Below are 23,700 nucleotides of genomic sequence, written 5' to 3' on the forward strand. Positions count from 1 at the left end.
TCAGGAGGCCCCTGCTGGTCTTGATGCTATTCCTCCACGCGAGGCTTGGCCCCTCGCGAGGGCCTTGCCTTGAGTGGTGCCGAGCTTGTTGGTTTTTGGGTGATGAAGTGGGCCAACCCTGGGCCGCAGGCTGGAAGGTCTGGGTTCCCCCATTCCCAAAACGCTGACACATGCAAATTAGAGTCCAAAACAAGGGCAAACGAGTTTGGAAAAGTTGATACGTTGGAGGCGTATCAGTAAGAAGCTTGCACCTACAACTAGAAACGCTATAAGAAGGGCTGAGCAAGCTCTAACATAACCAAACAAAGGTTTGGTGGGAGGTGGAGGGGGTTAGATACTTTTCATTGCAATGTTGGGAGGATGACATTTAAGTGGTAGCTAACAATACATAACGATAGAAGCAGGACAACTAGCATAGCAATGATAGTAGTGGTATCTAGGGAAATGATTATCTTGCCCTAGATCCCGCTTGGAAGAAGAATGAATCCGTGTAGAAGACAAACCAACGCAGTCGATCGAATCCTCACACTCCGAAGTGGTTTCGAAACTCTATCGAGAAGAAACAATCCGGAACAAACTATCAACACAGGATAAACACCACAACTTATACATGACATGATGCGCAATGAAATATGATGCATGTCCATTTAATTATGCATGACATGGTAAAGGAAAACAAATAACTTCGCCACATTAAGTGAAGCTCAATATGTTGCATATTGACGAAAATCGAGAGGCATAGGCGGCTGATTCCTTTGATTCATTGGTGGACTTTGTTGATTGCCTCCACCCAACACGGAGCATAGGTCATCCACTCGGCGTGGGATGGACCCCTTCCACGTCCTCGGGGGGCCCTAGGCGGATACAACCTTGGCTCGTTATTACATGAGAGTGTTACGGGATGAAGTAGGTTCCGGAAGGATTGAAGCACGATGCAGAGGTGCCACGGGTTGATGCAGGTCCCATGAGGACTGTAGTGCGAACGCGAGGGCGCTCCCGCTTCGCGATGTTCCCTCCTTCTCCTGTGACTAGTTGAGGGCTTTTCGATTGCTCTATGTAGGCAGGTCCGAGTACCGCACATTTCCCTGCCATCGTGAGGCACCTCATGGGACAAGGCCCTGACACCCCTGATACCGACCGAATGTGCCTGGACGGCACCAGGGTGGCTAGGTGGCTTTGTGACCGGTAAGGCTCCTGAGGCCCGATGCTCAGGAGCCCCCTTTGACGTTCGAGCGGCTCTGCATCACCAAGACCCGGTCCCGCAGAGTTCCCAACCGCCGTTGCTTGTGATGAATGGACGAAAGCAGCTACGGGGGGGGGGGGGGTCAAGCCGTGCCACCTCTGATATGGCCGTGGACGGCATCAAGGGTGGCAGGTGGCCTTATGACCGGTAATGCACCCGAGGCTCGGTGCTGAGGAGCCCCCTTTTGACGATCAAGCGGCCCCCATTTCATCATGTTGATTGTGGCCCTGGGAGCCGCGAGGCCTCCCTAGGTCCCGCGACATGGCGACGCGCACCGACCGGAGCCCCCGAGAGGGGGGGGGGGTAGATCACCCAAAGATTCAAGCAAGGTAAGATGTCAAATTGCTGAATGGATGCAACAGAAGTTGTGTGAGCATGTGTAAATGATATGATGGGCAGAGGTGTGCCCAAAACACTTGAGGTTCATGCGGCCAACAGACACCCCTTAGAGCAGTGAACCAAAAAAATTACCTCGCATAGCTTCTTCGCACCTTGTGGGGCGCCTCGTGAGGCCCGACCCTCGGCACCCACACCAGCATCGTAGTCACCGCGGGTGACCTGCGCCACTTGTGTCTTGTTGCTTTCTCCGACTCATCCTCCTAAGGCCAGGGACCCGGTTCTTCGTAGTCCCTCCGCGGGGGCGGCGGCTGGCGTCACGCCCGCCGACTTGGGGGCGCCTCCCTGCCCGCACCTCTTGGGCCCAGTGCTCCGCCATTGGATGCCCTAGGGTGCGGCTCAAGGGGGACCTCCAGAGCGTTCCTTACTCCTGAGGAGGACTGGCGCCTGGGGTAGACGCGTGAGACTCTTCCTCAACGGGAGGGTCAGGTGGTGTTACATAACACAGTATGTAAGGCCCCGCGTAGGTGTTCGATCGACCTCCAAAGCCATTCAGCAGCGTGCCGGTGGCGGTCCCTCTTAGTGGCGGGGGGAGGTCCCCCCGGTCGCGTTGCTCGGAGTTCTTCTTGCGATGGGCCTCCGCATGAAGTAGCTTATTTCTGTTGCCGCCGTTGTATGGTCCCGGCATTGCCTGGCGCAGACTGTTGGAAATATGCCCTAGAGGCAATAATAAATCAGTTATTATTATAATTCCTTATTCATAATAATCGTTTATTATCCATGCTAGAATTGTATTGATTGGAAACTCAAATACATGTGTGCATACATAGACAACACACTGTCCCTAGTGAGCCTCTAGTTGACTAGTTCGTTGATCGAAGATGGTCAAGATTTCCTGATCATAGACAAGTGTTGTCAATTGATAACGGGATCACATCATTAGGAGAACCATGTGATGGACAAGACCCAAACTATGAACGTAGCATATTGATCGTGTCGTTTTATTGCTATTGTTTTCTGCATGTCAAGTATTTGTTCCTATGACCATGAGATCATATAACTCACTGGCACCGGAGGAATACCTTGTGTGCATCAAACATCGCAACGTAACTGGGTGACTATAAAGGTACTCTACAGGTATCTCTGAAGGTGTCCGTTGAGTTAGTATGGATTAAGACTGGGATTTGTCACTCCGTGTGACAGAGAGGTATCTCGGGGCCCACTCGGTAATACAACATCACACACAAGCCTTGCAAGCAATGTGACTAAGTGTAAGTGACGTGATCTTATATTACGGAACGAGTAAAGAGACTTGCCGGTAACAAGATTGAAATAGGTATGCGGATACCAACGATCGAATCTCGGGTAAGTAACATACCAAAGGACAAAGGGAATGACATACATGATTATATGAATCCTTGACACTGAGGTTCAACCGATAAGATCTTCGGAGAATATGTAGGATCCAGTATGAGCATCCAGGTCCCGCTATTGGATATTGTACGAGGAGTGCCTCGAGGCATGTCTACATAGTTCTCGAACCCGCAGGGTCTGCACACTTAAGGTTCGACGATGTTTTAGTATAATTGAGTTGTATGTGTTATTACTGAATGTTGTTCGGAGTCCTGATGAGATCACGGAAGTCACGAGGGTTTCCGGAATTGTCCGGAAATGAAGATTGATATATAGGATGGTTTCATTTGGTTACCGGAAGGTTTTCGGGCATTACTGGCATTATACCGGGAGTGACGAATGGGTTCCGGAAGTTCACCGGGAGGGGGACAACCCACCTGGGGGAAGCCCAATGGTCTTATGGGGTGGTGCACCAGCCCTTAGTGGGCTGGTGGGACAGCCCAAGAAGGCCTTGGCGCCAAGAGAAGAAAAACCAATGAGAAAAAAGGGGAGGTGGGAAGGAAGAGAAGGACTCAACTTTCCAATCCTAATTGGAGTAGGAATCCTGCTCTCCTCCTTGGACGGCGCACCATTGAGGGCTTGGCCCTCAAGGCAAGCCTCCTCCCCCTCCCTCTTATATATAGTGGTGATTTAGGGCTGATTTGAGACCACTTTTGCCACGTGCAACTCAGATCTAAGCACCATAGTTTTACCTCTAGATCGTATTTCTGCGGAGCTCGGGGGGAGCCCTGCAGGAGTAGATCCTCACCACCACCAGAGCGCTGTCATGCTGCCGGAGAACTCATCTACTTCTCTGTCTTGCTTGCTGGATCAAGAAGGCCGAGATCATCATCGAGCTGTACGTGTGCTGAACGCGGAGGTGCCGTCCGTTCGGCACTAGATCGGAACGGATCGTGGGACGGATCGCGGGGAGGTTCGTGGGATGGTTCGTGGGGCTGATCGAGGGACGTGAAGATGTTCCACTACATCAACCGCGTTTCTTAACGCTTCCTGGTGTGCGATCTACAAGGGTATATAGATCCAAATCTCCTCTCGTAGATGGACATCACCATGATAGGTCTTCGTGTGCGCACGATTTTTTTTGTTTCCCATGCAACGTTCCCCAACAGTGGTATCAAAGCTAGGTTCATGCGTAGATGTTATCTCGAGTAGAAAACAAAGGGTTTTCTGGACGATGATGTTCGATTTGCTGCCCTCCTTAGTATTTTCTCGATTTGGCGGTATTGTTGGATTTAAGCGGCCCGGACCGACATTATTCGTACGCTTACGAAAGACTGGTTTCATCGATTGACATGCAACCTCGTTGCATAAAGATGACTGGCGGGTGTCGGTTTCTTCAACTTTAGTTGAATTGGTTTTGACCGAGTCGGTCCTTGGAGAGGTTAAATAGCAATTTGCACATCTCCGTTGTGGTTTTTGCGTAATTAAGATGCGATCATACTAGATACCCATAGCAGCCACGTAAAACATGCAACAACAAATTAGAGGACGTCTAACTTGTTTTTGCAGGGTATGCTTGTGATATGATATAGCCAATGACGTGATGTGATATATTGGATGTATGAGATGATCATATTGTAATAGTTAATATTGACTTGCACGTCGATGGTACGGCAACCGACATGAGCCATAGGGTTGTCTTTAAACTAACGTTTGTGTTTGGAGATGCGTTTACTATATTGCTAGGACGTAGCTTTAGTAGTAATAGCACAAGTAGCACGACAACCCCGATGTCGACACGTTGATGGAGATCATGATGATGGAGATCATGGTGTGGCGCCGATGACAAGAAGATCGTGCCGATGCTTTGGTGATGGAGATCAAGAAGCACATGATGATGGCCATATCATGTCACTTATGAATTGCATGTGATGTTAATCCTTTTATGTAGGGATGACACCCGCAGGGTATGGGTACGGGTGGAGCCTTCCCATACCCTTACCCGCCCCGCCTGATATTACCCATCACCCTTACGCATACCCGTCAACGGATACAATTTTTTCCCATACCCGTTACCCGATAGGGTAGACGGGTACCCGCGGGTAAAATTACCCATATTTGCAAACATCAATTTAAACAACTTATAGTTATAAAATGCATTGTATTGTATATTTTACAAAGATAGATTATAACTACAACACATAATTTTAAAATGACATCATATAGTCATAAACAACAACACATAGGCATACACTTTCAATTCATAAATTATTGACATAGTGTAGATTGTAGAGATAATTTTGAGTTTACATAGATTTTATATGGGTACATGGGTATATGGGTATGGGTTATATGATCCCATACCCGTACCCGCCCTACCCGATGGGTTTTAGATTTTCCTATTTATATACCCAAGGGTAAGTTTTTGACCCATACCCTTACCCTAATAGGGTTTTTACCCGCAGGGTGCGTGGGTAATGGGTACCCATTGCCATCCCTACTTTTATGCACCTTATTTTGCTTAGAACGACAGTAGCATTATGAGGTGATCTCTCACTAAAAATTTCAAGACGAAATTGTGTTCTCCCCGACTGTGCACCGTTGCTACAGTTCATCGTTTCGAGACACCACGTGATGATCGGGTGTGATAGACTCAACGTTCACATACAACGGGTGCAAAACAGTTGCACACGCGGAACACTGAGGTTAAACTTGATGAGTCTAGCATGTCCAGACATGGCCTCGGAACACAAGAGACCGAAATGTCGAGCATGAATCATATAGTTGACATGATTATCATAGAGATGCTTACCACTAAAACTATTCTCAACTCACGTGATGATCGGACTTGAGTTAGTGGATTTGGATCATGTACCACTCAAATGACTATAGAGATGTACTTTTTGAGTGGGAGTTCTTAAGTAATATGATTAATTGAACTAATTATCATGAACATAGTCTAATGGTCTTTGCGAATTACGATGTAGCTTGCGCTATAGCTGTACTATTTTTATATGTTCCTAGAGAAAATTTAGTTGAAAGTTGATAGTAGCAACTTTTCGGACTGAGTCCGTAAAACTGAGGATTGTCGTCATTGCTGCGCAGAAGGCTTATGTCCTTAATGCACCACTCGGTGTGCTGCACCTCGAGCGTCGTATGTGGATGTTGCGAACATCTGACATACACATTTTTGATGACTACGTGCTAGTTCAGTGCATAATACTTAATGGCTTAGAAGCAAGGCGCCGAAGATGTTTTTGAAAATGTCGCGGAACATAAGAGATGTTCTTACAGATGAAATTGAGATTTCATGCTCGTGCCCTTGTTGAGAGGTATAAGATCTCCGACAAAATTCTTTGTCTAAAAAGTAAAGGAGAAAATCTCAAATCGTTGAGCATGTTCTCAGATTGTCCGAGTACAACAATCGCTTGAATCAAGTGGGAGTTAATCTTCCAGATGAGATAGTGATGGTTCTCCAAAGTCACTGCCACTAAGCTGCTAGAGCTTCGTGATGAACTATAACATATCAAGGATAGATATGATGATCCTTGAGCGATTCGCACTGTTTGACACTGCGAAAGTGGAAATCAAGAAGGAGCATCAATTGTTGATAGTTAGTAAAACCACTAGTTTCAAGAAGGGCAAGGGCTAGAAGGGATACTTCGTGAAACGGAAAACCAGTTGCTGCTCCAATGAAGAAACCCAAGATTGAACCTAAACCTAAACCCGAGACTAAGTGCTTCTGTTATGAGGGAAACGGTCACTGAGGCGGAGCTACCCTAGATACTTGGTAGATAAGAAGGTTGGCAAAGTTGACATAAGTATATTTGATATACATGTTATTGATGTGTACTTTACTGGTACTCCTAGTAGCACGAGGGTATTGGATACCGGTTCGGTTGCTAAGTGATTAGTAACTTGAAATGAAAGCTATGGTATAAACGGAGACTAGCTAAAGGCGAGGTGACGATAAGTGTTGGAAGTGTTTCCAAGGTTGATGTAATCAAACATCGCACACTCCCTCTATCATCGGGATTGGTGTTAAACCTAAATAATTGTTATTTGGTGTTTGCGTTGAGCATGAACATGATTGGATCGTGTTAATTGCAAAACGATTATTCATTTAAAAAGAGTAATAGTTGTTCTATTTGCTTGAATAATTACCTGGAATGGATTATTGAATCTCGATCGTAGTGTTACACATGTTCATAATATTGGTGCCAAAAGATGCAAAGTAATAATGATAGCACCACTTAGTTGTGGCACTGCCACTTGAGTCATGTTGGTGTAAAATGCATGAAGAAACTCCATGCTGATGGATCTTTGTACTCACTCATTTTTGAAACGTTTGAGACATCCAAACCACACCTGTTGGTATAAAACACACGAAGAAACTCCATGTGGATGGAACGTTTGGATTCACCTGATTTTGAATCACTTTAGACATGCAAAATAATACCACATGGAACAAGAAAGTGACTTGTTGGAAGTAATACATTTTTGATGTGTACAGTCCAATAAGTGGTAAGGCACGCAGTGGATATCGTTATGTTCTTACTTCACTGACGATTTTAGTAGATACAGGAGTATTTACTTGATGAATCACAAGTGTGAAATATTGAAAAGTTTAACGCTATTTCAGAGTGAAGATCGTCGTGACAAGAGGATAAACTGTCTACGATATGATCATAGAGATGAATATATGAGTTACGAGTTTTTGGTACACAGTTTAGACTATGTGGAAATTGTTTCGCAATTCATGCCAGCTCGAACACCATAGTGTGATGGTGTGTCCGAACGTCATAGCCACGCCCTATTAGATATGGTGCATACTATGATGTCTCTTATCGAATTACCACTAACGTTTATGGGTTATGCATTATAGACAACCACATTCACTTCAAATAGGGCACCACGTATTTCCGATTGAGATGACACAGTATAGACTATGGTTTGGAGAAACCTGAGTTGTCGTTTCTTAAAAGTTTGGGACTGCGACGCTTATGTGAAAAAGTTTCAGTCTCATAAGCTCGAACCCAAAGCGGATAAATGCATCTTCATAGGATATCCAAAACAGGTGGATACATCTCCTATCTCAGATCTGGAAGCAAAGTGTTTGTTTCTAGAAACGGGTCCTTTCTCGAGGAAAGGTTTCTCTCAAAAGAATTGAGTGGGAGGGTGGTGGAACTTGATGAGGTTAGTGAACCGTCACTTCAATCAGTGTGTAGCAGGGCGCAGGAAGATGTTCCTGTGGCGCCTACACCAATTGAAGTGGAAGCTGATGATGGTGATCATTAGAGCTTCGGATCAAGTTACTAAAAACCTCGTAGGTCGACAAAGGTCGCGTACTACTACAGAGTGGTACAGTAACCCTGTCTTGGAGGTCATGTTGTTGAACAACAATGAACCTACGAGCTATAGAGAAGCGATGGTGGCCCCGGATTCTGAAAAATGGCTGGAGGCCATGAAATCCGAGAGAGGATCCATGTATGAAAACAAAGTGTAGACTTTGGAAGAACTACTTGATGGTCGTAGAACTATTGAGTAAATATGGATCTTTAAAAGGAAGACATACGATGATGGTGAAAAGTCACTATTAAGAAAAGCTCGACTTGTCGCAAATATGTTTTCGACAAAATCAAAGAGTTGACTATGATGATACTTTCTCACTCGTAGCGTAGCTAAAAGTCTGTTGGAATTATGTTAGTAGTTGCTGCATTATTTATGAAATATTGGACAAGAGGATGTCAAAACATTGTTTCCTAGACGGGTTCCTTGAGGAAAGGTTGTGTGTGATACAACCAGAAAGTTTTGTTGATCCTAAGGATGCTAACAAGTATGCAAGCTCCAGCGATCCTTCTATGGACTGGTGCAAGCATCTCGGAGATGGAATATACGCTTTGATGAGATGATCAAAGCTTTTGGGTTTGTACAAGGTTTATGAGAAACTTGTATTTCCAAAGAAGTGAGTGGGGGCACTATAGAATTTCTGATAAGTATATGTGGTTGACATATTGTTGATCGGAACTAATGTAGAATTTCTGTAAAGCATAAAGGTTGTTTGAAAGGGGTTTTTCAAAGGAAGACCTGGATAGAGCTACTTGAACATTGAGCATCAATATCTATGTAGATAGATCAAAATGCTAAACAGAACTTTCAAATGAAATGCATGCCTTGACAGGTTTTTGAAGGAGTTCAAAATAGATCAGCAAAGAAGGAGTTCTTGGCTGTGTTGTAAGGTGTGAATTTGAGTAAGACTCAAAAGCCCGACCAGGGCAGAAGAAAGAGAAAGGACGAAGGTCGTCCCTTATGCCTTAGTCGTAGACTCTACAGTATGCCATGCTGTGTACCACACCTGATGTGTGCCTTGCCACAAGTCTGTTAAGAGGTACAGAGAGTGATCCAGGATTGAATCACTGAACAACGGTTAAAGTTATCCTTAGTAACTAATGGACTAAGGAATTTTTCTCGATTATGGCGGTGTTTAAAGAGTTCGTCGTAAAGGGTTACGTTGATGCAAGCTTTGACACTAATCGGAATAACTATGAGTAGTAAAACAGATTCGTATAGTAGAGTAGATATTTGGAGTATTTCCGAATAGCACGTAGTAGTAGCATCTATAAGATGACATAAAGATTTGTAAAGCACACACGGATCTAAAAGTTTCAGAACCGTTGACTAAAACCTCTCTCACGAGCAAGACGTGATCAGACCCCAGAACTATATGGGTGTTGGATTCGTTAAAATCACATGGTGATGTGAACTAGATTATTGACTCTAGTGCAAGTGGGAGACTGTTGGCAATATGCCCTAGAGGCAATAATAAATTAGTTATTATTATATTTCCTTGTTCATAATAATCGTTTATTATCCATGCTAGAATTGTATTGATTGGAAACTCAAATACATGTGTGGATACATAGACAACACACTGTCCCTAGTGAGCCTCTAGTTGACTAGTTCGTTGATCAAAGATGGTCAAGGTTTCTTGACCATAGAAAAGTGTTGTCACTTGATAACGGCATCACATCAGTAGGAGAATCATGTGATGGACAAGACCCAAACTATGAACATAGCATATTGATTGTGTCGTTTTATTCCTATTGTTTTCTGCGTGTCAAGTATTTGTTCCTATGACCATGAGATCATATAACTCACTGGCACCGGAGGGATACCTTGTGTGCATCAAACGTCGCAACGTAACTGGGTGACTATAAAGGTACTCTACAGGTATCTCCGAAGGTGTCCGTAGAGTTAGTATGGATCAAGACTAGGATTTGTCACTCTGTGTGACGGATAGGTATCCCGGGTCCCACTCGGTAATACAACATCACACACAAGCCTTGCAAGCAATGTGACTAAGTGTAAGTCATGGGATCTTGTATTATGGAACGAGTAAAGAAACTTGCCGGTAACGAGATTGAAATAGGTATGCGGATACCGACGAGCGAATCTCGGGCAAGTAACATACGGAAGGACAAAGGGAATGACATACGAGATTATATGAATCCTTGACACTGAGGTTCAACCGATAAGATCTTCGGAGAATACATAGGATCCAATATGGGCATCCAGGTCCCGCTATTGGATATTGACCGAGGAGTGCCTCAGGGCATGTCTACATAGTTCTCGAACCCGCAAGGTCTGCACACTTAAGGTTCGGTGATGTTTTAGTATAGTTGAGTTGTATGTGTGGTTACCGAATGTTGTTCGGAGTCCTGGATGAGATCACGGACGTCACGAGGGTTTTCGGAATGGTCCGGAAACAAATATTGATATATAGGATGGTTTCATTTGGTTACCGGAAGGTTTTCGGGCATTACCAGCATTGTACTGGGAGTGGCGAATGGGTTCCGGAAGTTCATCGGGAGGGGGGCAATCCACCCGGGGGAAGCCCAATGGCCTTATGGGGTGGCGCACCAACCCTTAGTGGGTTGGTGGGACAACCCAAGAAGGCCTTGGCGCCAAGATAAGAAAAACCAAAGAGAAAAAAGGGGAGGTGGGAAGGAAAAGAAGGACTCCACTTTCCAATCCTAATTGGAGTAGGAATCCTCCTCTCCTCCTTGGCCGTCGCACCCTTGAGGGCTTGGCCGTCAAGACAAGCCTCCTCCCCCTCCCTCCTATATATAGTGGTGATTTAGGGCTGATTTGAGACAACTTTTGCCACGTGCAACTCAGATCTAGACACCATAGTTTTACCTCTAGATCGTATTTCTGCACAGCTCGGGCGGAGCCCTGCAGGAGTAGATCCTCACCACCACCGCAGCGCCGTTACGCTGCTGGAGAACTCATCTACTTCTCTGTCTTGCTTGCTGGATCAAGAAGGCCGAGATCATCGTCGAGCTGTACGTGTGCTGAACGCGGAGGTGCCGTCCGTTCGGCACTAGATCGAAACGGATCGCGGGACGGTTTGTGGGGCTGATTGAGGGACGTGAAGACGTTCCTGTACATCAACCGCGTTACTTAACGTTTCCTGCTGTGCGATCTACAAGGGTACGTAGATCCAAATCTCCTTTCGTAGATGGACATCACCATGATAGGTCTTCGTGTGCGCAGGAATTTTTTTGTTTCCCATGCAACGTTCCCAAACACAGACTCCCCCCTTGGTACCCTGGCATGTCTCCATTGTCATAGTTCGCCCGCGCCGCCGCCTCCGCCGCCCCAGGTTGTCGGGGGCCGACCTGGTCTTGGTGATGTGCGCCGGTGTGTGCGTCGGACGTCCCGCCGTTCTCCTCGCGTCCCTGGTGGTTGCCGACATGCTGCACCTGGAGGGTTGCCACCGGGATCTGGAGGAGGAGGAGGGCAGCATGCGACACATCTCTCTTGGCCCTGTCCAGCGCCAGGGCTCCACCGCTCGCAGGCCCGAGGGCCAACACATGGTGCTAGCCCCTGGCGCCTGGCGCCTATGGCCCTAAAGAAGAGTGGGGTCGGATGGCGTTCTGGGCGAAGGCGATCAACTCTGTAATGTTGTCCGCCCAGGCATCGAAGCCCCCTGCATTGGTCGTTGGTGGAGCATCTCGGTTGCCATCTGCAGCGCGTCGTGCGCGCTGAGGTCCCCCAAGTTGATGCTGCACGTTGTGGGTGCCCGGGGCACCGCCCAGCCGCCATGCGCCTGGGTGGCGCGAGTGGTTTTGACAGTGGAGACGATGTTGACGATCTGGTATGAGCCGCCTGGTACCACAACGCCGGTACACGCGCTTCCGACTGCTGTGGTATGGCGGTTGGAAGCCAGCTCGACGAGGCTCGAAGAAGCCTGCTGGGCGCGTGTCATCGGAGCAGCGGTGCTTAGGGAAGACGAAGCTCAGAGAAGACCTTGACATGCCCCCTAAGTGACGCGTCAAATGTTGGATTTCCGGCTCCACAAAACCCTACTGTTTAGAACTCAGGGGCGTGTACCAAGATATCTTGCTGGCTCGCCTCATGTAGCTCGCTACTTGCTGAGTAAGGAGAAGAGCTCACTCGATGGTAAGGAAGACACAGAACACGACAGTTTACCCAGGTTCGGGCCGCTGAGAAGCGTAATACCCTACTCCTGCTTTGGTGGATTACCTCTCGTGGAGGTTGGTGGATGAACTAGTACAGTGTTCGAGGGGCTTCGCAGGCTGGGTGGCCTTTGTGTGGTGTGGATGTGCGAATGAATAGATCATACCCCCCTTCTATGAAGTAACCTATCCTTTATATATAGCGGCGGCCTGGTTCCTCTCTCCTTATCGTTTCGGCGGAAACGGATCCCTCAACGGCCAATTTCAAAGGGGGACAGCTGAACATGCTTCCCCTGCCCAAAAGGTGGTCTTCGCGTGCAAAGTGGCTATCAGCGCAGCAGGAACGGGTCTAGGGTGACGTCCGTCCTGCCGGCGCGCGGCGATGGCCTTGTTGCACCAGAATGGAAACCTTTGGAGGATGCCTTGGGAACCCGCGTATGTCCTTCCCTCCTTTGCACGAAAGGGAACCTGCACCGTCCTGCAATCCGCTGTTCGCTTGTCCTTTCCGTGCATCATCCTTGACTCCTGAGGCCGGGTCTTGACTCAGAATCTCCGCCGCTCCGGAGGGGGCCTGAGGAGCCCCCCTGCATGTCTTGATGTTGTTCCTCCTCTTGAGGCTTGGCCCCTCGCAAGGGCCTTGCCTTGAGTGGTGCCGGGCCTGTTGGTTTTTGGCTAATGAAGTGGGCCAACTCTGGGCCGCAGGCAGGCAGTTCTGGGTACCCCCATTCCCAGAAAACCGACACATGAAAATTAGAGTCCAAAACAAGGGCAAACGACTTTGGAAAAGTAGATACGTTGGAGGCGTATCAGTAAGCAGCTTGCACCTGCAAGAAGGAATGCTATAAGAAGGGCTGAGCAAGCTCTAACATAATGATATCTCTCCAACGTATCTATAATTTTTGATGGTTCCATGCTATTATCTTGTCAACTTTGGATGTTTTGTATGCATGAATATGCTAGTTTATATCTTTTTTGGGACTAACCTATTAACTCAGTGCCAAGTGCTAGTTTCTGTTTTTTTCCGTGTTTTTGACGTTTTTCAGAGGAGAATATTAAACGGATTCCAAACGGAATAAAAATCCGCGGAATGATTTTTTCCATAATAGAAGATACCCACGGAACTTGAAAACCAAGGCAAAGGACCCCGGGGGAGGTCACAAGCCCCCTAGGCGCGTCCTGGGGGGGGGCTAGCAGGCTTGTGCCCCCCCCGTGGCTCCTTTGCTCTACTTCTTCCGCCTATAAATACTCCAAAAATCCGAAACTGCTAGAGAGAGCCACGAAAATACTTGTCCGCCGCCGCAAGCTTCTGTCTCCCCAAGATCCCATGTGGGGCACGTTCTGGTGCCCTGCCGGAGGGGGGATTCGGACATGGAGGGCTTCATCATTAACACCATTGCCTCTCCGATGATGCGTGAGTAGTTCACCACAGACCTTTGGGTCCATAGCTAGTAGCTAGATGGCTTCTTCTCTCTCTTGGATCTTTAATACAAAGTTCTCCATGATCTTCATGGAGATCTATCCGATGTAATATTCTTTTGCGGTGTGTTTGTCGAGATCCGATGAATTGTGGATTTATGATCAGATTATCTATGAATATTATTTGAGTCTCCTATGATCTCTTATATGCATGATTTCGTATCCTTGTAATTCTCTTCGATTTGTGGGTTTCGTTTGGCCAACTTGATCTATAATTCTTGCAATGAGAGAAGTGCTTGGTTTTGGGTTCATACCATGCGTTGTCCTCACCTAGTGACAGAAGGGGTAGCGAGGCACGCATCATGTTGTTGCCATCAAGGGTAAAAAGATGGGGTTTATATATATTGCATGAATTTATCCCTCTACATCATGTCATCTTGCTTAAGGCATTACCTCGTTTGTTATGAACTTAATACACTAGATGCATGCTGGATAGCGGTCGATGTGTGGAGTAATAGTAGTAGATGCAGAAAGTATCGGTCTACTTGTCTCGGTCGTGATGCCTATATGTAGGATCATCCCCTTAGATATCATCATGACTTTGCGCGGTTCTACCAATTGCTCGACAGTAATTCGTTCACCCACCGTAATACTTGCTATCATGAGAGAAGCCTCTGGTGAACACTATGGCCCCCGGGTCTACTTCACATCATATTTTCATCTCTACACTTTTACTTTGTTGCACTTTCCACCTTCAGATCTCACCTTGCAATTAATCGTGAAGGGATTGACAACCCCTTTATAGCGTTGGGTGCAAGTTTATTTGTTTTTGCGCAGGTACTTGGGACACTTGTCTTGATAGTCCTACTGGATTGATACCATGGTTCTCAAACTGAGGGAAATACTTACTGCTACTGTGCTGCATCATGCTACGACAACAAAAGACCTTCCCTGGCAATGGCGCCAGGAGACCTTCTGCTACGTGCTACGCCTATAGTGACTTCTTTGGTAAATATGCAAAGGATTCCCCCGCGGCCTTGGAGCCTTGCGTTGGTGTTCCCTTGAAGAGGAAAGTGTGATGTAGCAGAGCGGCGGTAAGTATTTCCCTCAGTTTGAGAACCAAGGTATCAATCCAGAAGGAGGATCGCGTCAAGTCACAAATACCTGCACAAACACAAAGAGCTTGCACCCAACGCTATGAAGGGGTTGTCAATCCCTTATAGATTTTTTGCAAAGTGAGATCTGAAAGCAAAAAGTAAACAAAGCAAAGTAGAAGTGAAAGTGGAGACAATAGTTGTGAATAGACCCGGGGGCCGTAGTGTTCAGTAGTGGCTTCTCTCATGAAAGCAAGTAGACGGTGGGTGAACAAATTACTGTCGAGCAATTGATAGAACCACGCAAAGTCATGACATTATCTATGGCAATGATCATATCTATAGGCATCACGTCCAAAACAAGTAGACCGATACTTTCTGCATCTACTACTATTACTCCACACGTCGACCGCTATCCAGCATGCATCTAGTGTATTGAGTTCAAAAGAACAGAGTAACAGCTTAAGCAAGATGACATGATGTAGATGGACAATCTCAAATCTATGATAAAAGCCCATCTTGTTACCCTTGATGGCAACAACACGATGCGTGCCTTGCTGCCCCTTCTGTCACTGCGAAAGGTCACCGCATGGTATGAACCCAAAACCAAGCACTTCTCCCATTGCAAGAATCATAGATCTAGTTGGCCAAACAAAACCCAAGACTCGGAGAGACTTGCAAGGATATCAAATTATGCATATAAGAAATCAACAAAGACTCAAATATAATTCATGGATAATCTGATCACAAATCCACAATTCATCGGATCTCGACAAACACACCGCTAAAGAGGATTACATCGGATAGATCTCCATGAAGATCATGGAGAACTTTGTATTGAAGATCCAAGAGAGAGAAGAAGCCATCTAGGTACTAACTACGGACCCGTAGGTCTGAAGTGGACTACTCACGAGTCATTGGAGAGGCGATGATGTTGATGTAGAAGCCCTCCAACTCCAAAGTCCCCTCCGGCAGGGCACCGGGAAGGGTCTCCACATGAGATCTCGTGGAAACGGAAGCTTGCGGCGGCGGAAAAGTGGTTTCGTGGACGCCCTGATTTTTTCTGGGACTTTAGGGAATATATAGGCCAAATAGCTAGGGCAGGGGAGCGCCAGGGAGGCCACAAGCCTGGTCGCCGCAGACCCCCTAGCTGTGGCATCAGGGCTTGTGGGCTCCCGGTGGGCCTCCTGCCTTGGTCCTCAAGTCCCCCAATCTTCTTCTGTTCTGAAAAAAATTATTTCGGGGATTTTATTCCGTTTGGATTCCGTTCCAAATCAGATCTGAAAAGAGTCAAAAACACAGAAAAAACAGGAAATGGCACATGGCACTGAATTAATAAGTTAGTCCCAAAAAAGATATAAAAGGTATATAAAACATCCAAAGTTGACAAGATAACAGCATGAAACCATCAAAAATTATAGATACGTTTGAGACGTATCAAGCATCCCCAAGCTTAACTCCTGCTCGTCCTCGAGTAGGGAAGTGATAAAGAATGAATTTTTGATGCTTTCATGCTACCTAGCATAGATGTCCTTTGTAACTCCTCTTATGTGACGTGAATGTTCAGATCCATTAGATTCAAAGAAATAGTTTGCTATTGACGTGGAGACAATAATACTTCAAGCGAACTAGCAAGGTAATCATGAACTTTCAAAATAACAAGGCCAAAAGAAAGTTATCCTCACAAAATCATATAGTTTGGCTGTGTTCTATCATCCTTGCACACCGAATTTAAATCATGCACAACCTCGGTATTGGCCAAGTAATTGTTTTCACACCTTTACTTTCTCAAACTTTTTCAACTCTCACGCAATACATGACCGTGAGCCATGGTTCTAGCACTATAAGTGGAATGGAGTGTGGTGGAGGTTGCCAGGCAAACAAGGAGAAGATGGTCACATTGACTAGGCATATCAATGAGCTATGGAGATGCTCATCAATAGATATCAATGTGAATGAGTAGGGATTGCCATACAAATGATGCACTAGAGCTAAAAGTATGTGAAAGCTCTTAAAGAAAACTAGTGGGTGTGCATCCAACTTGCTTGCTCACGATTACCTAAGGCAATTTTGAGGAAGCCTATCATTGGAATATACAAGCCAAGTTATATAATGAAAATTTCCCACTAGCTATATGGTGGTGACAAAACGAGAGACTCTCAATCATGAAGATCATGGTGCTTAATATGAAGCACAAGTGTGGAAAGGAGATAGTAGCATTGTCCCTTCTCTCTTTTTCTCTCATTTTTTTGGTGGGCTCTTTGGCCTCTTTTTTTGGTGGGCATCTTTGGCCTCTTTTTGTAAATGGGCTTCGCTGGCCTCTTTTATTTCCTCACATGGGACAATGCTCCATCAATGATGATCATCACACTTACAACTCAAAACTTAGAGCAATGATGACTCTATATGGGATGCCTTCGGTAGTGTACCGTGACAATGATCTAGCATGGCATAGACATCAATGGAAACATCATGCTAGCTATCTTATGATCATGCAATGGAAATGTAGAAGTGGTGGAACATGTCATGGTGGTAGTTGCATGACAATATATCTCGGAATGGCTTTGAAAAAGCCATAGTAGGAAGGTATGGTGGCTGTTTTGAGGGAGGCTAATGGTGGGTTTTATGCACCGGCGAAAGTTGCACGGCACTAAAGAAGATAGTGATGGTGGAAGGTGAAAGTGCATCTAAACCATGGACTCAACATTAGTCATGAAGAACTCATATAGTTGTTGCAAAAATTTTAGTAGTAATAGAAACAAAGCATTCAACGCATACTCCTAGGGGAAGGGTTGGTAGGTATAAACCATCGCGCGATCCCGACCGCCACGCAAAGGATGACAATCAATATACTAATCATGCTCAGACTTCATCACATAGCGGTTCACCATACGTGCATGCTATGGGAATCACTAACTTCAACACAAGTATTTCTAGATCCACAACACCTTACTAGTATAACTTCAATATTACCACAACCACAACTCAAAATTAATTGAGATGAATCAAACTTCTCTAACTATTCAATGCACATGAAGGTGGAAGTTTTCATATCCCTTTGGATAAATACCCCTTTTGAGATTACTTTCATAGCATAGATCAACTACCACACCACGCGCTTCCGTGCTCTAAAAGATAGAAGTGAAACACACAGAGCAAAATCAACTAGCTCAAAAGATATAAGTGAAACACATGTGAGCTGGATTGCCTAATCAAAGGATATAAGTGAAGCTCGACAAAATCACGGTGAGTGCATGTCTCTCTCTCTAGGTGTGCAACAAGGAAGATTGTGACACAAAAAAAAAGACTCCTACGATACAAGATGCTCCAAGAAAAATACATAACATGTGGTGAATAAAAATATAGCCCCAAGTAACGTTACCTGATGGGGTCATAGTCCTAGGGTAGGGTCATAGGCCTGCCATACAGGTCCTACCCAAGGACTACCCCACACAAAGGACAGGACCCTAAGTCTGCCCCGACTGAATTAAGGAGTCCCCATTATCCAGTCGGCAACATGTCCCATATCATCCAGTCGGATACTAGCATTCAAAGAATAGCAAGCTAACCGACTGGATACACTCGGTACATCATAACCTCTCTGGAGGGAAACGGTCGTACGTTTCCGGGTGTATTTATTAGCATTTAGAGCATACATTACTAGTAACGTATGCATTCAATCCCCACTACTCCGCCCTTATATCGGAACCGTTGTGGAGGGCAGCGGACTCTATATAAGCCGCCCTCCCCCACTGGTAGAAGGGTTAGCAAATCATTGTATTCCATATTACACTCGGCAACAAGCTCCGAGAGCACTGAGACGTAGGGTTGTTACCTCCACCGCAGAGGGGCCTGAACTCATACATCCTCGCCGTAGCTAGGACTCTACCCATCTCATTCGTACCCTAGACATCTACTGTCAGGCTTATACCCACGACAGTTGGCGCCCACCGTGGGGCAGGCGTCTAAGCGACTTCCGGCGAGTTTGCGACTACTTCTTTTCGTCATGTTGTTCGGCGGAGATTCGAGCATGGGTCACCAGATCTTCTTCGGCGCTCTCTCCTTCACCGTCGACGATTCGGTGTGGCTTCGGGAGGCGCCTCTCGACGTCGAGGCGCTTCCCCGTCGCGGGGCCACGCACTTCCGTGCCGGCGCCCGCGGCGTTCTTCTTCTCCAATAATCGGCTCCGTTGTCGACCTGCACCTCCGTCATGCGCCGCAACAAGCGGTCCCGCCGTCCGTGTCTCCAACGTTGGGTGCAGCATGCCCGAGCGCGTCAGATCGCGTCTTCTCAAGTGGCAGTTCTCGAGTCTGTTGTGGTTGCCCCGCGTTCCCAGCACTCGGGCTCAGTTCCGACTAAGTTTCCTTCCGAGCATGCGGGTCGCGGGCCTGCAGCAGAAGTACACATGGCCAACTCCCATGAAGATCCCCGTCAGGCTGGCCGGAACGAGCGCGAGATCGGCGAAACGTCCGGCGCACGTCGTCCACCTCGCCGTTCTGCTAGTCGGCACACTTGGCGGAGCAACGTGGAGCTGTTCCACACACCTCTCCTCAACTTGGCTGCAGCTGCCAAAATAGCCGATTCCCTCCAGCCGACTGATTCAGAAGCTGGCAGAGGGATCGAGCAGATCCGAGCCTTGTTGCACACGACGCAACAGCAGAATTCGGCAGTCTCCCAATCACACAACCGGATCTATAACAGCTCCGTCCACGCGAACACGCATCGGTCGGTTCACAACCCTGGATCCCATCAGCGCCACAGGGGAGGCAGTCGTTCCGTGATCCATGAAGATCGCCGCCGCTCACGCACCCCTCCGCGGGGTGGGCCCTATGGGTCCCGACATCATGATGATCGGCGTTCAGTCCGCGACACTAACGACCCAAGACCCGACGCAAGAGGACGTATCTCCCAGCGAAGAGTCGACAGAGGTCGAGCCCACCGCGATGGTCGCGATATCGACCGTCCGAGTGGAAGCAGGGCCATCGTGTCCGGTCCCGAGTGTTTTAGTCGAGCCATCCGCTCGGCTGACATCCCGCCCAACTTCCGATTGGCAGCGGGAATCAGTAAGTTTACACGAGAGTCCAAGCCGGAAACATGGCTGGATGACTACTGAGTGGCAGTCCAGATCGGAGGAGGGGACGACCATGTCGCTATGAAACACCTCCCTCTGATGCTCGACGGCTCGGCGCGAGCGTGGCTGAACCAGTTGGCCCCCTCGAGCATTTACAGTTGGGCGGATCTGGCCCGAGTGTTCGTCAGGACCTTCGAAGGGACGTGCAAACGCCCTGCATGCCTTGTGGAGCTCAAACACTGTGTCCAGAAGCCGAATGAGCCCCTGCGCGACTTCATCCAGCGATGGACAACTCTATACCACACGGTGGAGATCGTCACCGAGCATCAAGCAGTCTGCGCCTTCAAGGCAGGCGTACGGTACAGAGAGTTGTACCTAAAGTTCGGTCGAACAGGCGACATCTCCATGAGTAATATGATGGAGATAGCGGCTCGCTATGCAAATGGCGAAGAAGAGGACCGCATCCGGAGCGGCAAGCACAAGACAGTCGGCGATGTTGACGGAGGTAACACTCGGAAGCAGAAACAGAAAGCTCCGCCCACACCGCAAGCAGAAGCTGCAGCCGTGACCAATGCCAAGTTCAAGGGCAAAGGGAAGGCGCAGTTTACCCCCAAGAAGAAGCAGTTCAATAATTCCATCTTGGACCAGCCCTGTCCGGTTCACACGAAGATGGACGAAGAAGGCAACCCCATATATGCGAAACATACCACTCGACAGTGTCGCCTCCTGATCCAGGGGTTCAGCGAAGGGCAACCGAGTGAGAAGGACCATGAACAGGATGAGGAGGATAAGGAGGATCCGTTCCCCCAAGTCCATGCAACCCTGATGATCTTTGCTGACGTCGAGAGCAAGAGCCGACTGAAGCTGGTGAACAGAGAGGTGAACATGGCCACTCCAACCAGTCCCAAGTTCCTGAAATGGTCCCAGACTGCGATCACCTTCGACCAGTCGGATCACCTGGCACATGTACCCACCTCGGGAAGACAGGCCCTGGTTGTCGACCTGGTGGTAGAAGGAGTCCGACTGCACAAAGTCCTCATGGATGGCAGCAGCGGCTTGAACATCATGTACGCCGACACCCTCAAGGGGATGGGCATCCCGATGTCTAGACTCAGCGAGAGCAGCATGCAGTTCCACGAAGTCATTCCTGGACGGAAGGCCAAATCACTCGGCCAGATCGCGTTGGACGTCGTTTTCGGCTCCGACAAGAACTTCCGCAAGGAGAAGCTGAAGTTTGAAGTGGTTGACTTCCAGAGCGCTTATCACGCAATTCTGGGTCGCCCGGCGTATGCGCACTTCATGGCCCGTCCATGTTACGTATACCTGAAGCTGAAGATGCCAGGCCCGAAGGGCGTGATTACCATCACACGCAATCGGCAACGTGCTGAAGAGTGTTTGCAGCAGGGATCAAGAATCGCCGACCAGCAGATGGTCGTCCTCGAGCTGGACGAGTATAAGAAAACAGTCGACCCCGCCGACCTGATGCGCTCGAAAAAGCCGGCTTCAGAGTCTGCATTTCAGTCGGCAGGAGAGACGAAGAAGGTCAGCATCCACCCGACGGACGCCACTGCTGCCCCGACGAGCATCTCCACCACCCTCAATCCTAAATAGGAAGCCGAGCTCACCCAATTCCTCCGTGAGAACTGGGACATCTTCGCATGGAAACCCTCCGACATGCCAGGTGTACCCAGGGAGTTGGCTGAGCACCGACTGCACGTGGATTCCACGGCTCGGCCTGTCCGAGAACGCCTGCGCCGGTCTGCCGCGCACAAGAGGAAGGCAATCGGGGAAGAGGTGGCCAAGCTGCTGGCAGCCAACTTCATTCGCGAGGTTCACCACTCCGAGTGGCTCGCCAATGTTGTCATGGTGCCCAAGAAGGACAAGTCACTCCGAATGTGCATCGACTTCAAGCATCTCGACAAGGTCTGCCCGGAAGACCATTTTCCGCTCCCCCGCATAGATCAAATTGTCGATTCAACTGCGGGTTGCGAGCGTTTGTCATTTCTCGATGCCTACTCGGGCAATCATTAGATCCGTCTGTATGGTCCCGATGAGTTAAAGCCAGCCTTCATCACCCCATTCGGGTGCTTCTGCTACATCACTATGCCTTTCGGTCTGAAGAATGCAGGAGCTACCTTTATGCGCATGATCCAAAAATGTCTCCTCGACCAGATCGGTCGCAATGTGGAGGCATATATGGATGATATCGTAGTCAAGTCACGCAAAGGTTCCGACCTGCTGACTGACTTGGCAGAAACATTCGCCAACCTTCGTAGGTACGATATCAAGCTCAACCCAGCCAAATGTTCATTCGATGTTCCCAGCGAAAAGTTACTCGGTTTCTTCATTTCCGAACGAGGGATCGACGTCAACCCCGAAAAGATCGGGACCATCGTCCGAATGGAGAGGCCGGTCAGAATACACGATGTTCAATGGCTCACAGGTTGCCTAGCGGCTTTGAGCAGGTTCATCAGTCGACTCGGCGAAAAAGCACTTCCTCTGTACCGACTCATGAAGAAATCAGATACCTTCGAGTGGACAGACGAAGCCCAAGTCGCATTCGACGAGCTCAAAGTCCTACTTTCCACCCAGCCGGTTCTTACTGCTCCGCTCAGTAAAGAGCCCCTTCTTCTATATATTGCGGCTACAAATCAAGTCGTCAGTACTGTTCTTACAGTTGAACGAGAAGAAGAAGGCAAAGCATACAAATTTCAGCGGCCAGTGTACTACGTCTCCGAAGTTCTGACTCCTTCCAAGCAGAGGTATCCTCATTACCAAAAACTTATCTATGGGATCTATATGACTGCAAAGAAGGTGGCTCATTATTTCCAAGACCACTCGGTATTTGTCGTTTCTGATGCTCCGTTGTCGGAAATTCTCCACAATCGAGACGCATCAGGCCGAGTGGCGAAGTGGGCAATGGAGATGCTGTATTGTGACATCAAGTTCGAGGCCAAGAAAGCTATTAAGTCTCAAGCCCTGGCTGACTTTATAGCAGAATGGGTAGAACAACAGCAACCGACCCACATCTACTCGGCTCTTTGGACAATGTTCTTCGATGGGTCTAAGATGTTGAATGGCTCCGGCGCTGGTGTTGTGATCATATCACCAAAGGGCGACAAGCTCAAGTACGTGCTGCAGATACACTTTGATTCCTCCAACAACGAGGCAGAATATGAAGCTCTCCTCTACGGATTGCGCATGGCCATCTCACTCGGCGTCCGTCGCTTGATGGTCTACGGCGATTCGGATTTGGTGGTCAATCAAGTGATGAAAGAGTGGGACGTCCGGAACCCCACCATGACCACATACTGCAATGCAGTGAGGAAGCTGGAGAAGAAGTTTGAAGGTCTAGAGCTCCACCATGTTCCAAGACTGAAGTACCAAGCAGCTGACGAGTTAGCAAAACTCAGATCCACTCGGAGACCAGTCCCGAGTGACGTCTGCCCCGAGCACCTCCACCTCCCCTCCGTCAAAGAAGATCCTTTCACAGAGGAACCGGTACAACCCAAGAGCACAACAGATCCGACTGAAGTCGATGTACCTGCTGTGGTTGATCTGGTCATGGAGATTCTGGCTGTCATTCCCGATTGGATTGTGCCGATCATGGCATATATCTTGAGGCAAGAACTTCTAGAAGACGAAGTCCAAGCCAGGCAGATTGTTCGCAGATCGAAGTCATTCACTGTCATTGAAGGCCAATTG

This window comes from Hordeum vulgare, chromosome 4H, assembly GCF_904849725.1.
Source record: "Hordeum vulgare subsp. vulgare chromosome 4H, MorexV3_pseudomolecules_assembly, whole genome shotgun sequence".
Taxonomy (NCBI): Eukaryota; Viridiplantae; Streptophyta; class Magnoliopsida; order Poales; family Poaceae; genus Hordeum; species Hordeum vulgare.